Raw genomic sequence first — 13,339 nt, 5'->3', positions numbered from 1 at the left:
AAAAAATTCAGTGCAAGTTAAAAGCAAATAACTTAAGACCTTAATGCATTTCTGGAAAGGGAAGGAACATGTCAGTTAGTCATACAGCAACTACGGGTCTCACAGAGCAGTGGCTTTCTTTAATGTTTACTGATCTGGAGTAGTAGGGTTGGGGATGAGGCTGGATGGAATGTTGAGGAATTAGACTTGAGTTCTCCATGGACTGCACAGGTAGTTGAGCCTGTGTATCGAGCCTGTGGGTCCACAAGAGTTGGGGTAATATTCGTGTTTGCATCTGGAGAAACCCCATCATGTCTTGATGCATCTCCTTCTCTTCTTCCTGCTAGGACCTCTGGACCTTACTCTTTTGCACTCTTTTCTTCTCTGTACGGTCTGCAATATTCATCCTCTAGGTACACGTTTTGAGGCTGCACAGACTTTCAGGATTTCTCAGAACATGTCATCCTATGTCCTATTTTTTATCCTCCTTATCTGTGTCAGCTGTTCTGGGGGTGTGGAAGGGGAATCCCTCAAGGCTTCAACAGCAGTAACTACAGGTAAAACACACACAGATGTCATTGTCCATACCGTCACTACAGAAAGTGAAAGTTAAGATTCAGAACTCCCTTCCCTTGCTCCCCTAAAGTTTTAAACAAGATGTGCCACTTGACACTTCTGCTTCAGAGTGCTTGTGCACAGAACCCACCATGGTAAGTGTGGCCCATCAGAGGCAAGTGACACGAGGCTGGGAATTGCTTCGTTGCATGCAATAATGGGTGTAGGGCAATAGCACCGAACACTTACACCATCTTCCACTGGTGATTTTAACTGTTACATCAATCATAAGAGTAACAAAGGCACACAGAGCAAAACTGCTGGTGGTATGAATCCACCCAGGCTTGTGTGCTGCTAAGCTGTTTACTGCAATGGTGCCTGTTGAAATTACTGCTGATTGATGTGGCAAAGTGTCCAATTGTGGAGGAAGAAATAAGGCTGCCTTCCCCAGAAGTCTTCAGGGGAGAATTGCAGAGTACTCCCAGGAAGGTTGCATGCTGGTCTCTTAAGAAGATTCAAGGGACATCCTTGTGCGCATACATAAACTGCTTCATGTGACACGCCCTGCACAACTGTACAGGGGAATGAAAAGCAGATATCAGCTCTGCTTCTCTTCCTTGTACTAATATCTCTTCTAGTATAAGCCAATTAATGAAAAGATTGGTAGCTGTGTCCTGGTTAGTTGAGGGTGCCATCAGTGTCATGTGAGTACATTTACACTTACTCAGGATTTGCTCTCCAGCACTGTGCGCACTACTACTCGTATGCTGAGACCGCCTGGACTTCAGAGGAGTCTCAAAAAGGTCCTGGCTTGCAGCATAGCTGGACATGCACCTACTTGCCATTGCACGTCCCCCAGTCTTCTTCTCTTTTTCCTCTGCTTCCTCCTTGTCCTTGCTGTTTACACCAGGGACACCTATGGCTTGTGCTCCTCAGAGGTATCCAGACTGGTGTGTGGTGTGGTCTGCACTACACATGACATCCAGGCTGTTGGGAAAGTGCTATGTCTGTGACTCGTTGGCCCCAGATCAACTCTTGACCTCCCTGGGACTTTAGATATGCCTGATGTAGTTCCTTTGCTTTCCCAGAGAACTGTGACTGTTCCCTTTTGTATCTCATCTCCTCCATCCTCCGTGCAATCTGCTCATGGAGCTCCATGTTTCTTTGGTTGGTCTGTAGCTGTGCTTACACAGCATCTTCTTCCCATGGATCATAGAATCATAGAATCATAGAACACTAGGACTGGAAGGGACCTCGAGAGGCCATTGAATCCAGCCCCCTACCCCAATGGCAGGACCAAGTACTATCTAAACCATCCCTGACAGACATCTATCTAACCTGTTCTTAAATATCTCCAGTGATGGAGATTCCACAACCTCCCTTGGCAATTTATTCCACTGTTTGACCACCCTGACAGTTAGGAACTTTTTCCGAATGTCCAACCTAAACCTTCCTTGCTGCAGTTTAAGCCCGTTGCCTCTTGTTCTATCTTCAGAGGCCAAGAAGAACAAGTTTTCTCCTTCCTCCTTATGACTCCCTTTGAGATACCTGAAAACCGCTATCATGTCTCCCCTCAATCTTCTCTTTTCCAAACTAAACAAGCCCAATTCTTTCAACCTTTTTTCATAGGTCACATTCTCTAGACCTTTAATCCTTCTTGTCGCTCTTTTCTGGACCCTCTGTAGTTTCTCCACATCTTTTTTGAACTGCAGTGCCCAGAACTGGACACAATACTCCAGCTGAGGCCTAACCAGTGCAGAGTAGAGCGGAAGAATGACTTCTCGTGTCTTGTTCACAACACACCTATTAATGCATCCCAGAATCATGTTTGCTTTTTTTGCAACAGCATCACACTGTTGACTCATATTTAGCTTGTGGTCCACTATAATCCCTAGATCTCTTTCTGCTGTAGTTGTTCCTAGACAGTCTCTCCCCATTCTGTATGTGTGAAACTGATTGTTCCTTCCCAAGTGGAGCACTTTGCATTTGTCCTTATTAAACTTCATCCTGTTTACTTCAGACCATTTCTCCAATTTATCCAGATCATTTTGAATTATGACTCTATCCTCCAAGCAGTTGCAACCCCTCCCAACTTGGTATCATCTGCAAACTTAATAAGTGTACTTTCTATGCCAATATCTGAATCATTGATGAAGACATTGAACAGAACCGGTCCTAACACAGACCCCGGGGAACTCCGCTTCTTATACTTTTCCAGCAGGATTGAGAACCATTAAGAACTACTCTATGGGTATGAAGTATCAGAGTGGTAGCCGTGTTAGTCTGGATCTGTAACAGCAATGAAGGGTCCTGTGGCACCTTATAGACTAACAGAAAAGTTTTGAGCATGAGCTTTCGTGAGCACAGACTCACTTCATCAGATGCTGGTCTCTGGGTACAGTTATCCAGCCAGTTATGCACCCACCTTATAGTAGCATCATCTAAATTGTATTTGCCTAGTTTTTTGATAAGAATATCATGAGAGACCATATCAAATGCTTTACTAAAGCTTAGGTATACCACATCTACCGCTTCTCCCCTATCCACAAGGCTCATTATCCTATCAAAGAAAGCTATCAGATTAGTTTGACAAGATTTATTCTTTACAAACCCATGCTGGCTGTTTCCTATTACCTTACCACCTTCCAAGTGCTTGCAGATGATTTCTTTAATTACCTGCTCCATTACCTTTCCTGGCACTGAAGTTAAGATGACTGGCCTGTAGTTTCCTGGGTTATTCTTATTCTCCTTTTTATAGATAGGCACTATATTTGCCCTTTTCCAGTCTTCTGGAATCTCTCCTGTCTCCCATGATTTTCCAAAGATGATAGATAAAGGCTCAGATACCTCCTCTATCAGCTCCTTGCGTATTCTAGGGTACATTTCATCAGGCCCTGGTGACTTGCAGACATCTAATTTTCCTAAGTGATTTTTAACTTGTTCTTTTTTTATTTCAACTTCTAACCCTACCCATTTCCCACTAGCATTCACTATGCTGGGCATTCCTTCATCAGACTTCTCAGTGAAGACCGAAACAAAGAATTCATTAAGCATCTCTACCGTTTCCAAGTTCCCTGTTACTGTTTCTCCCTCCTCACTGAGCAATGGCCTTCCTCTTGTTTCTAATATATTTATAAAAAGCCTTCTTGTTTCCCTTTATGCCTGTAGCTAGTTTGAGCTCATTTTGTGCCTTAGCCTTTCTAATCTTTCTCTTGCATTCTTGTGTTGTTTGCCTATATTCATCCTTTGTAATTTTTCCTTGTTTCCATTTTTTATACAATTCCTTTTTTATTTTGAGATCATGCAGGTCTTTTTCCATATTTTCTATCTTTCCTACACAGCGGGATAGCTTGCTTTTGGGCCCTTAATAATGTCCCTTTGAAAAACTGCCAACTCTCCTCAGCTGTTTTTCCCCTCAGTTTTGCTTCCCATGGGACCTTACCTACCAGCTCTCTGCGTTTACCAAAATCTGCCCTCCTGAAATCCATTATCTGTATTTTGCTGTTTTCTGTTCTACCCTTCCTCGGGATTGTGAACTCTATGATTTCATGATCACTTTCACCCAAGCTGCCTTCCACGTTCAAGTTCTCTACCAATTCCTCCCTATTTGTTAAAATCAAATCTAAAACAGCTTCCCCCCACCGGGTAGCTTTTTCAACCTTTTGGAATAAAAAATTGTCTCCAATCCAATCCAAGAACTTGCTGGATAGTCTGTGCCCTGCTGTATTAGTTTCCCAACAGCATCTCCTGTCTGCACCACACCAGATAATATCTGGAGCGTGTAGCCAGCATGGGCAGCTGGGAGGTATCAAACAACAGTGGAGAGCTGCTAGGTGTACTTGCTGTGATGCATAATTCTGGTCTCCATCACCCCAAGCAGTGGAGTTAACAATTGTGACCTAACCAGTCAGTGCTGGGCATTGCATGGTAGCAGCTGGGGGATTGTTAGGGTCTACATCAACATTGGATGTAACCCAGTGCTGCTTGGGGAGATGGCATTATTGTGTCTGTGTAATAGAAAGCTTACATCCGTGGAAGACAGACAAAGTTAAGTGTTGACAAATACACAACTAAGTGGACACATGGAGCTTATGACTACCTCATTTTGTTTTGTAGAGCAGGCTCATGATATTTTTGGTGTTTCCTCAGTGTGGTGAGCATAGTGGATGCAGTAGCCCAGAGGTCTGCAACCAAAATTGTGAGAAGATCCATTTTTTCAAATTCAGTTACAAAATCCATCTTTCAAGAGCTGCAATGGATGTGAATACAAGATAGTGCTTAATAAATAATGTCAAACCATGCTTTTTACCACTCCTGTTTTAAGAACAGTGTGCAAACAATGATTTATACCAGTTAGAAAGTTGTTACCCCATCTCCAGGCCGTACCTGCCTCAGCCCCAAATCCTCCCCCATGCGCAGTCTTTACCCCCCATATGCTGCAAATCTGCCCCCCATCACCAGGCTTAACCCCTCTGGGATGCAACCTCTTCTCCCCTGTCCCCAGGCTGAACCCCTCTGGGATGCAACCTCGTTGCCTGTCCCCAGTATTAACCCTCCTGAGTCCCAACCTCTCTCCCCCCACCCCCAGACTTAACCCCTCTGAGCCCCATACTCCCCAATGGACTTAACTCACCTCAGCGCACAGTTCTGCCATGACCACGGCCTCTGCCTCTCCATGCTGCCTGCTGCTGCCACCTCCTCAGTGTGGCTTTGTGGCTCTGGCAGGGACAGGCTTGGCTGCCTCTCCCTGCAGCTTTCATGAAGGCCATGTGGGACAGCTCCCTGCCCTGCCGTGGCTGATGGCTTAGTGGCTCCGGTGGCCACTGCTTAAACAACAAAACTAAATTCAGTTTGTTCAATGGTGTGCAACTTAATTTAATTTTTTGTTGAAGTGGCGGCAGTGGCAGCCTCTGGAGCTGCCACTGGAGTCAGCAGTGGCTGCTCTCAGAGCTGCAAGCAACTCCTCAAAGAGCTGCATGTGGCTCTGGAGCCTCAGGTTGCTGAACCCTGCATTAGCCTATATGTTCTTCAAGGCATGGGCAGTCTCTTGCTCTCTGTTTGTACAGCTGAGCACAAGAGGGCTCTGATCTCAGTTACGTCTTCTAATGAGAGCTCCTGCAATGGGGACCAAACTCACTATAATCAGTGAACACTTGTCAAGTTGGCAGTGCTATAAAATCTGCCACACACACCATGGGGTGAGCAGAGGGAGTTCAAACATCAGAAGACAGACCAAAGTACGTGGCTGAATCTGTTTTTTAGCTTTATGATTTTTGCATCAGTTTCATAATTTTGGGTGTTTCTGGCTCATGAATGTTTAACTTCTGGGGTTGGCAGTACTGTGTATGCACAATAAAATCCTTTTGTTTTTCTTAGGGTATTTTTATTTATTTAGATTAATACAGAACTTGAATCATGACAGTCCAGGGTCTAGGGCACCTTTGCCCCATATTAATGGTACAAGCCAAATAATGAAAATAAAAATTAGAGCCTCTTCCTCAAACCAACAAGCATGGGGGTTATTGCCATGCCAGCCAGAGGTGTCAGCTGTAAATGCCTGTAAATGCTCCCTTTCCTCTCAAAAAGGCTGAGAAAAGCAATTGTATACGTAGCGCACTCTGATGATTAGTAGACAGGGGCTATGTTGGACCCCAACATGTGGTAGGGAGAGCGAGTTCCAAAGCTCAGATACCTTAGATGATAATATACAAACACACAGAGTTCTTATTTGTTCTGTAATATTCCTAATCTATCCTCTCCCGGGTGGCAGCACCAAATAGTGCGTGAAAGTTCCATATGTGAAGCTTTGTTATAAAAGATCTACCAAAAATCTTAAAAAAATAATGAACAATAGCATGTTTGAATATAAAACAAAACAGCAGAAATGTAGTGCTTTAACAAAATGATTTATTCGGTGATGAGCTTTCATGGGACAGACCCACTTCATCAGGTTAATCTCATTTCCAATACAGCCTGACATTTGTAAGTACAGAGGTCCAAAACAAATTGCAATAAAAACTGACAAATCAAGTACATAGGACTGAAGGAGGGGGCTCATGGTGGGGGGATGTTGTGCCCTGCCTGAGATAATTACAAGCATCAAAGGAAGGGAAGCAGTCCTTGTAATGTGTGAGATAATTGGTGTCTCTGTTCATACCAAGTGTTAATGTGTTGAATTTGAATATGAATTCCAATGGACAACTTTCTGTATGTAATCTGTTTTTAAAGTCTCTTTGTTCTAAGACACAAATGCTCAGGTCCTAAGAACCTGAGATCCTGACCCATGAAAGCTCATCACTGAATAAATCATTTTGTTAGTTTTTAAAGTGCTACATTTCTGGTGTTTTGTTGGAGTACAGACTAACATGGCTACCTCTCTGTTACTATGTTTGAATATGTTGTCCATAATGTAGTACAGTATTTAGTGGCAAAAATTTGTTGACTCCTAATATCATATTTCACTGATTGCAGCCTTAGTTTTTTAAAATATCTTTAATTTTCAGAATTTCATTATGTACTTTGTACAAAAACAGCAATCTGGCAATAGACAGGCATCGTGGAAAGAGTAGTTAGAGAACAGTCCCATCTGTCTAAGGCTTTGTCTGCATTTCCCCTTATTAGCTACGTCTACACGTGAATGCTATATCGAAATAGCTTATTTCGTAGCGATGTAGCGACATCGAAATAGTCTATTTCGATGAATACCGTCTACACGTCCTACAGGGCTGGCAACGTCGACGTTCAACTTCGACGTTGGGCAGCACCACATCGAAATAGGCGCTGCGAGGGAACGTCTACACGCCAAAGTAGCACACATCGAAATAAGGGTGCCAGGAACAGCTGCGGACAGGGTCACAGGGCGGACTCAGCAGCAAGCCGCTCCCTTAAAGGGCCCCTCCCAGACACAGTTGCACTAAACAACACAAGATCCACAGAGCCGACAACTTATTGCAGACCCTGTGCATGCAGCATGGATCCTCAGCTGCCGCAGCAGCAGCCAGAAGCCCTGGGCTAAGGGCTGCTGCACACGGTGACCATAGAGCCCCGCCGGGGCTGGAGAGAGAGCGTCTCTCAACCCCTCAGCTGATGGCCGCCATGGTGGACCCCGCTATTTCGATGTTGCGGGACGCGGATCGTCTACACGTGCCCTACTTCGACATTCAACTTCGAAGTAGGGTGCTATTCCCATCCCCTCATGGGGTTAGCGACTTTGACGTCTCGCCGCCTAACGTCGATTTCAACTTCAAAATAGCGCCCAACATGTGTAGCTGTGACGGGCGCTATTTCGAAGTTGGTGCCGCTACTTCGAAGTAGCGTGCACATGTAGACGCGGCCATTGTGTCCCAGTGGGGATGTAAATTCTAAAGCATTTTAGTGTGTTGTGCACTGGGGCAGTAAGGTGCATGGGCTGCAGAGACTTGCTGGCCACTGCTTCTGCAGCCCCCATTGGCTGGAAACAACAATCTATGGCCGGTGGGAGCTATAGGGGACTATGGTTGTGGACAGTCAACATCAGCAAAATGTTTTGCAGCTGCCATTGAATTACTCTGACAGGCCAAGAGCCAAAGGTTGTCAGCCCTTGCTTTAGAGTTATGTACCAGTGCCTACTACACCAGTGCTGTAAGTAAATTAGGCTGGCCATAGCAAAATCCAGTGGACCTCTTAGAACCTCTTACTCTTCTCTCTTTGGAGATTATCAAATATTCTGTTGAGGGTTGTTTCCTGAGAAGTAAGGTTGATGGTAGGGTGAATTCTAGTTCTGCTGGTAACATTGTGGTCAATCCGGACACTCAAAGAAATGCATTAGAGCAGGATCAACCCTGCCTATTTGTAGAGGACCTCTTATCTGTCTTTCAATCTGCTCAGTATTTAGACTGTGAGAAATGTCATGATATTGGAGCATTTTCTAGGGATTATATCTCATAAGGAATCTGATCCCTGTTTGAGTAAAGGGTGCATTATTGAGCCCTATGTGTGTTTGCAACTTGACTTGCAACTCAAGGGAGAGGGATAGCTCAGTGGTTGGAACATTGGCCTCATAAACCCAGGGTTGAAAGTGCAATTTTTGAGAAAGCCATTCAGGGGTACAGGGCAAATAGATTTTTAAAAAAATCTGTCAGGGATGGTGCTTGGTCCTGCCAAAAGGGCAGGGGACTGGACTTGATGGCCTCCCAAGGTTCCTTCCAGCTCTATGGCTACGTCTACACTAGCCCCAAACTTCGAAATGGCCATTTCGAAGTTTACTAATGAAGCGCTGAAATGCATATTCAGCGCTTCATTAGCATGCAGGTGGCCACAGCACTTCGAAATTGATGCGCCTCGCCGCCGCACGACTCGTCCCAACGGGGCTCCTTTTTGAAAGGACCCCGCCTACTTCGAAGTCCCCTTATTCCCAGGAGGGGACTTTGAAGTAGGTGGGGTCCCTTTGAAAAGAAGCCCTGTTGGGATGAGCCACGCGGCGGCGAGGCGCGTCAATTTCAAAGTGCTGCAGCTGCCCACATACTAATGAAGCGCTGAATATGCATTTCAGCGCTTCATTAGTAAACTTCGAAATGGCCATTTGCCTGGCCATTTCAAAGTTTGGGGCTAGTGTAGACACGGCCTATGAGATGTATATCTCCATATATTTTATTACTGTTTTGATAGAAAAGGTTCATACGAATATTTTCTTCATATTCAATCCATGTAAGTTCCCACCCCAAAAGTCTTGCTCTTGAGTCCTGGCTTCAAAGAAACTCAAAATGCAACTCATTTGAAACTTGCTAGTTTCATCTGGTGTTTCACATCTACACAGTTCACATGATTTTCATGTATACCCCTACATCAGCCCAGGTTTGCCGTATGTGTTCATAAATATCAGCCAGTCTGATGAACCTTGCTTGATATTTCAGCTTGTAATAAAATACAACACTGGTGAGCTTTGCATGGTTTAACATTTCATAAATAGCTACGGCAAAATCATTCTTCTAGCACAGACTAGGAACATATTTGACCTGCCAGTCTATGAAAATGTTCCTCAAACTCAAGGCTTGGAGTGCTCTGCTGTTCTCCCAAAAGGGCTGGAAAAAAATTAACCCTTGATGAAAGTCCTTCTGAATCCAGAATCTTGTCAGTGACTGTTCACCAGGGAGTGTTTACTCATTGTGTTTTCAAAACTTTCCCCTGGCAGTATGAATCAAAGGTTGTTGGCTTCTTTCTTTCTTTCTTGTTAGAGAATATGTTGCCCATAAAATGAATTTTCTGGCAGCAGAAATACTATTGGAGCTGAATTACAGTATTACTCCCTTGAATCTAAGTAGTTAATATTAGTGGACTGCTGATTTTTAACAATATTCTTGCAACTCTAGACAGAGAGTGTAACTTAAATTACATTTGTCCAGAGAAAATGGAGTAAATCAAATAAATTAAGGTGACATATTTCAGCTAACAAAATGCTTTCAGAGCTAGGAGAGGAATATGAAAATATCATATTAGAAAATTAAGAATGAATCCTTTTTTTCCTGACCTAGTCAAATGCGAAAGAATCCAAATGGTTTTAAATTATGTGAGCAAGAAATCAGTACATTTTTCATTAAAGAATGAATTTACACATGTACACATGGTTCTGCTGATTTCTGCATTTTTTCCCAAATGTTTCACATTTGTGCTGAGCAGAAGTTTGTTATGTTCTGGTTCAAAAGCAAAATCTCTGAAAATGTTACGAGTCTTTGAACATAGGATTTAAAATGGGCTTACAATACTGAGATATAAGTATGTGATGTTATGCAAGTTGAATTGTGTTGAGGTCAACAACTTGATGTGGGTTGAATTATGAAATCAGTATGAAATGCAATTCTGAAAGTCTTTATCAGAATTAATAGGCCTCATAATGGCCAAGGGGAGATGAAATTAGAGATCTGGAAGCAACTCTTGTTAACTGATGAATCATTCCACTAGGAGAGAAATCTGGTTGTTGTGTGATCCAAGGAACTGTGTTGCTGACTGCTGAGGATTCAGTTTCAGGATTCAGCTGTAATTCGTATATGTGTTCTGATTGGTTAATATTTTTCTAAACCTCAATATTGTACTGTGCTGTGGGAGCTTCTGACTTATCACATGGCTTCAGCCAGTCATGCAGTATGGGTATTTTTCTTGTATCCTGCACTGAAAAATGTTCAATGAAGAGGAAGGATGAGTGTTCTTAAGGGCTGGCAAGCACTTTGCATTTCTCAAGATCACCCACTGAAAGTCAGAGCTTTTAGGAGGATTAATGTATGATGACAAGTAGCATCCAGGTAGAGCAGTTGTGAAGACAGTAAAAATATCAGAGAGGTAGCCGAGTTAGTCTGTATCTTCAAAACCAAAAAGAAGTCCTGTGGCATCTTATAGACTAACAGATATTTTGGAGCATAAACTTTCGTGGGCAAAGACATGCTTCTGATAAAGTGGGTTTTTGCCCATGAAAGCTTACGCTCCAAAATATGTGTTAGTCTATAAGGTGCCACAGGACTTCTTGTTGTTACAGTAAAAATAGTTTCCAGTCAGATAAAAGCTTTTATTGCAAACCTCTCTGTGGCTTAAACAAAGGATTATTTTTTTACTTCACCTCCTAGTATACATACTACTGTAAACATATAATTTTCTCTCAGCTATGAAATAGCTTTGAAGATTTAATTAAATAAATTGTTAAGCAAAAGATAAAAAGGGTAGTAAGGGGACCCCACATGTTTGTGGTTAGTTACAACTGCCCATTCTTTCCCCCACCTCCCATCCCACTTAGGGCTTCTTAATGCTTCTGATTGCCTTTCTGTATGTCCTGTGCTAAGGGTCTTGTGTAAAAAGAGGCTGCATTTTGAGAGGAATTCTAGTTAACACAGCATGAATTTGTCCTGAGCCTGTGGTTGTGGTAGATCCCCTGACTCCTTTCAGATCGGACGGCTACTGCAGAAGGGTAGGGCCACAGACCAGCCTTCTTAGAAAACCTAGTACCAGCAATGGGATGGTGCAGTGGCTTGACTTTCTCCAGGGCACAATTGTGATTACTATGATAGCACCTAGGAGCCCTTGTCACAGACCAGGACCCATTGTGCTAGATGCTGTACAAACACAGAACAAAAAGACTATTCCTGCCCCAGAACTTCCAGTCTATGATGGGGTGAGAGAGATCTCCTTTTGACCTCATACTACTCACTGAACTTGAAATTTGTCCCCTCATTTTAAGGAAGCTGGAACATTTTGTATAGTGTGGTGCTGAGTGCCATTGAACCAAACTGTACATCCAGTATATGATGAAAACCACTTCAAGTCAGTGGGTGCAGTAGCCCCCCTAGCACTTGTACGTCTAGCAGCTAAGCCTCCTTTTGTTCTGTAATGGAAATATGCTATTAGATTGTACTGCTGTATTTTGCATTTAAGGCCAGACCTTTTGCTGATGTGAAGGACTTGCTGCACTCACTTCAGTGGACAAAGCTTGATTTACACATACTCATAAAGTTCCAGTTATATTCTACAGATAGTGTGTGTGTGTGTGCGTGTGTGTGTTTGTGTGTGCGTGCACACATGTAGGGGTTACCAATGGAACAGGAGAATGCTTTTATGGTTGGAATTGGAACGACTTCTCTTTGTGGTGTGCTACCTGGTACTGTGGAATCACGTACATGTATATAGTGACTTCAGCTTTGTTGCAGGCTTGATCATCAGCTAATGTTGGTTGCTGCATTTCTCTTAACCTGATTCTATGTCCTTTCAGGTTCCCCCTTCCATGCTCCCTCATACATCTTCCTGGACTTGAGACTCTACATTTTTCTCCAGTCTTCTCCCAGTCTAACTGTGGTGCTAACTGTTGACTGAACACTGACCACATAATGGGGGAAGTGCCTGTGAAACCTCACAGCCATATTCCTAACACCTAGAGCTGAGCAGCAGATTGTGATATTTTGAGACACTGTGTTACTGCTTCATCTTCACTGCAGCTAAGCTGTGTCAGCTGTCTGGCACATCAGTTTGTCTACATTGCCAGCAAACTCTTCAGGCTTCTCCAGCTCTAATCTTTGCATGTAACAATCAGTAAACTCCAATTCTCCGAGTTCCCTCTGACTCCAAAGAGACAGAGTACATGATAATCTGTGAGGTTAAATGAAGCCTTGTACTTCTCTTCAATGTAACAACACTTACAGATGTTCTTTTATAAAGCAAGAATACCTTTTATTAACAGAGGTGTAAATGATTACAAATAAGGGGAAAGAGACATGAAAGGTTACAAAGAAAACATTTTAGTGACAAAAAATTAACTTCAGCAAGTTACAGTTTTTGTCCCATCTTCAGTCAGTTCTCAGAGATTTCAAAATGGATTGAGACACTCTTCTCAGTTTTCAAGGCCTCCTTGGTCCCTGAGGCGATGGATGCCAAAATATCTTTCTGTTTCTACCTGTTTAGTGTCTCTGTTTCAAGAAACAGGAGGGGATACAGTGTTCATCACCCACTGTGGTCATTAAGTGGTCATTCCCCATCCTCCCACCTTTGCTAGTTTGAGGTCTTTGTTTATTTTATGTATAAATGTACTCTCATTGTTTTGTGGCCTCTCCTGTATCTAAGACTGTTTGTCACCTATATTTTAAGAACATATTTTCCAACACATGTCTGTTATTCTTTATATGTCGGAGTGTTCAGGCGATGTGTGTGTCAAACCTGATATGAGGTTTAGTGTCCCCTCTTCCAGTTGTGGTGGGGGGAGGGGCTTGCACACTCACACAAGTAGAGGAAGATTCTAAATGACATTCCGTGTCCTGCCTGAGTACAGTTTCACAGACAAAGGAAAATATTCTCA

General features: G+C 43.2%; 1 protein-coding gene across 4 annotated transcripts in view; it reads left to right on the top strand.

The window, feature by feature from the left end:
- The window catches only part of NTRK2 (neurotrophic receptor tyrosine kinase 2), a 320,394-nt gene that overhangs the window by 15,745 nt on the left and 291,310 nt on the right, over positions 1 to 13,339 (top strand). The window lies entirely within an intron of this gene.

The sequence above is a fragment of the Carettochelys insculpta genome, chromosome 5, assembly GCF_033958435.1.
Source record: "Carettochelys insculpta isolate YL-2023 chromosome 5, ASM3395843v1, whole genome shotgun sequence".
Classification (NCBI taxonomy): domain Eukaryota; kingdom Metazoa; phylum Chordata; order Testudines; family Carettochelyidae; genus Carettochelys; species Carettochelys insculpta.
Note: the sequence above shows the minus strand (reverse complement) of the source record. Positions and strands in the feature narration are given on the sequence as shown.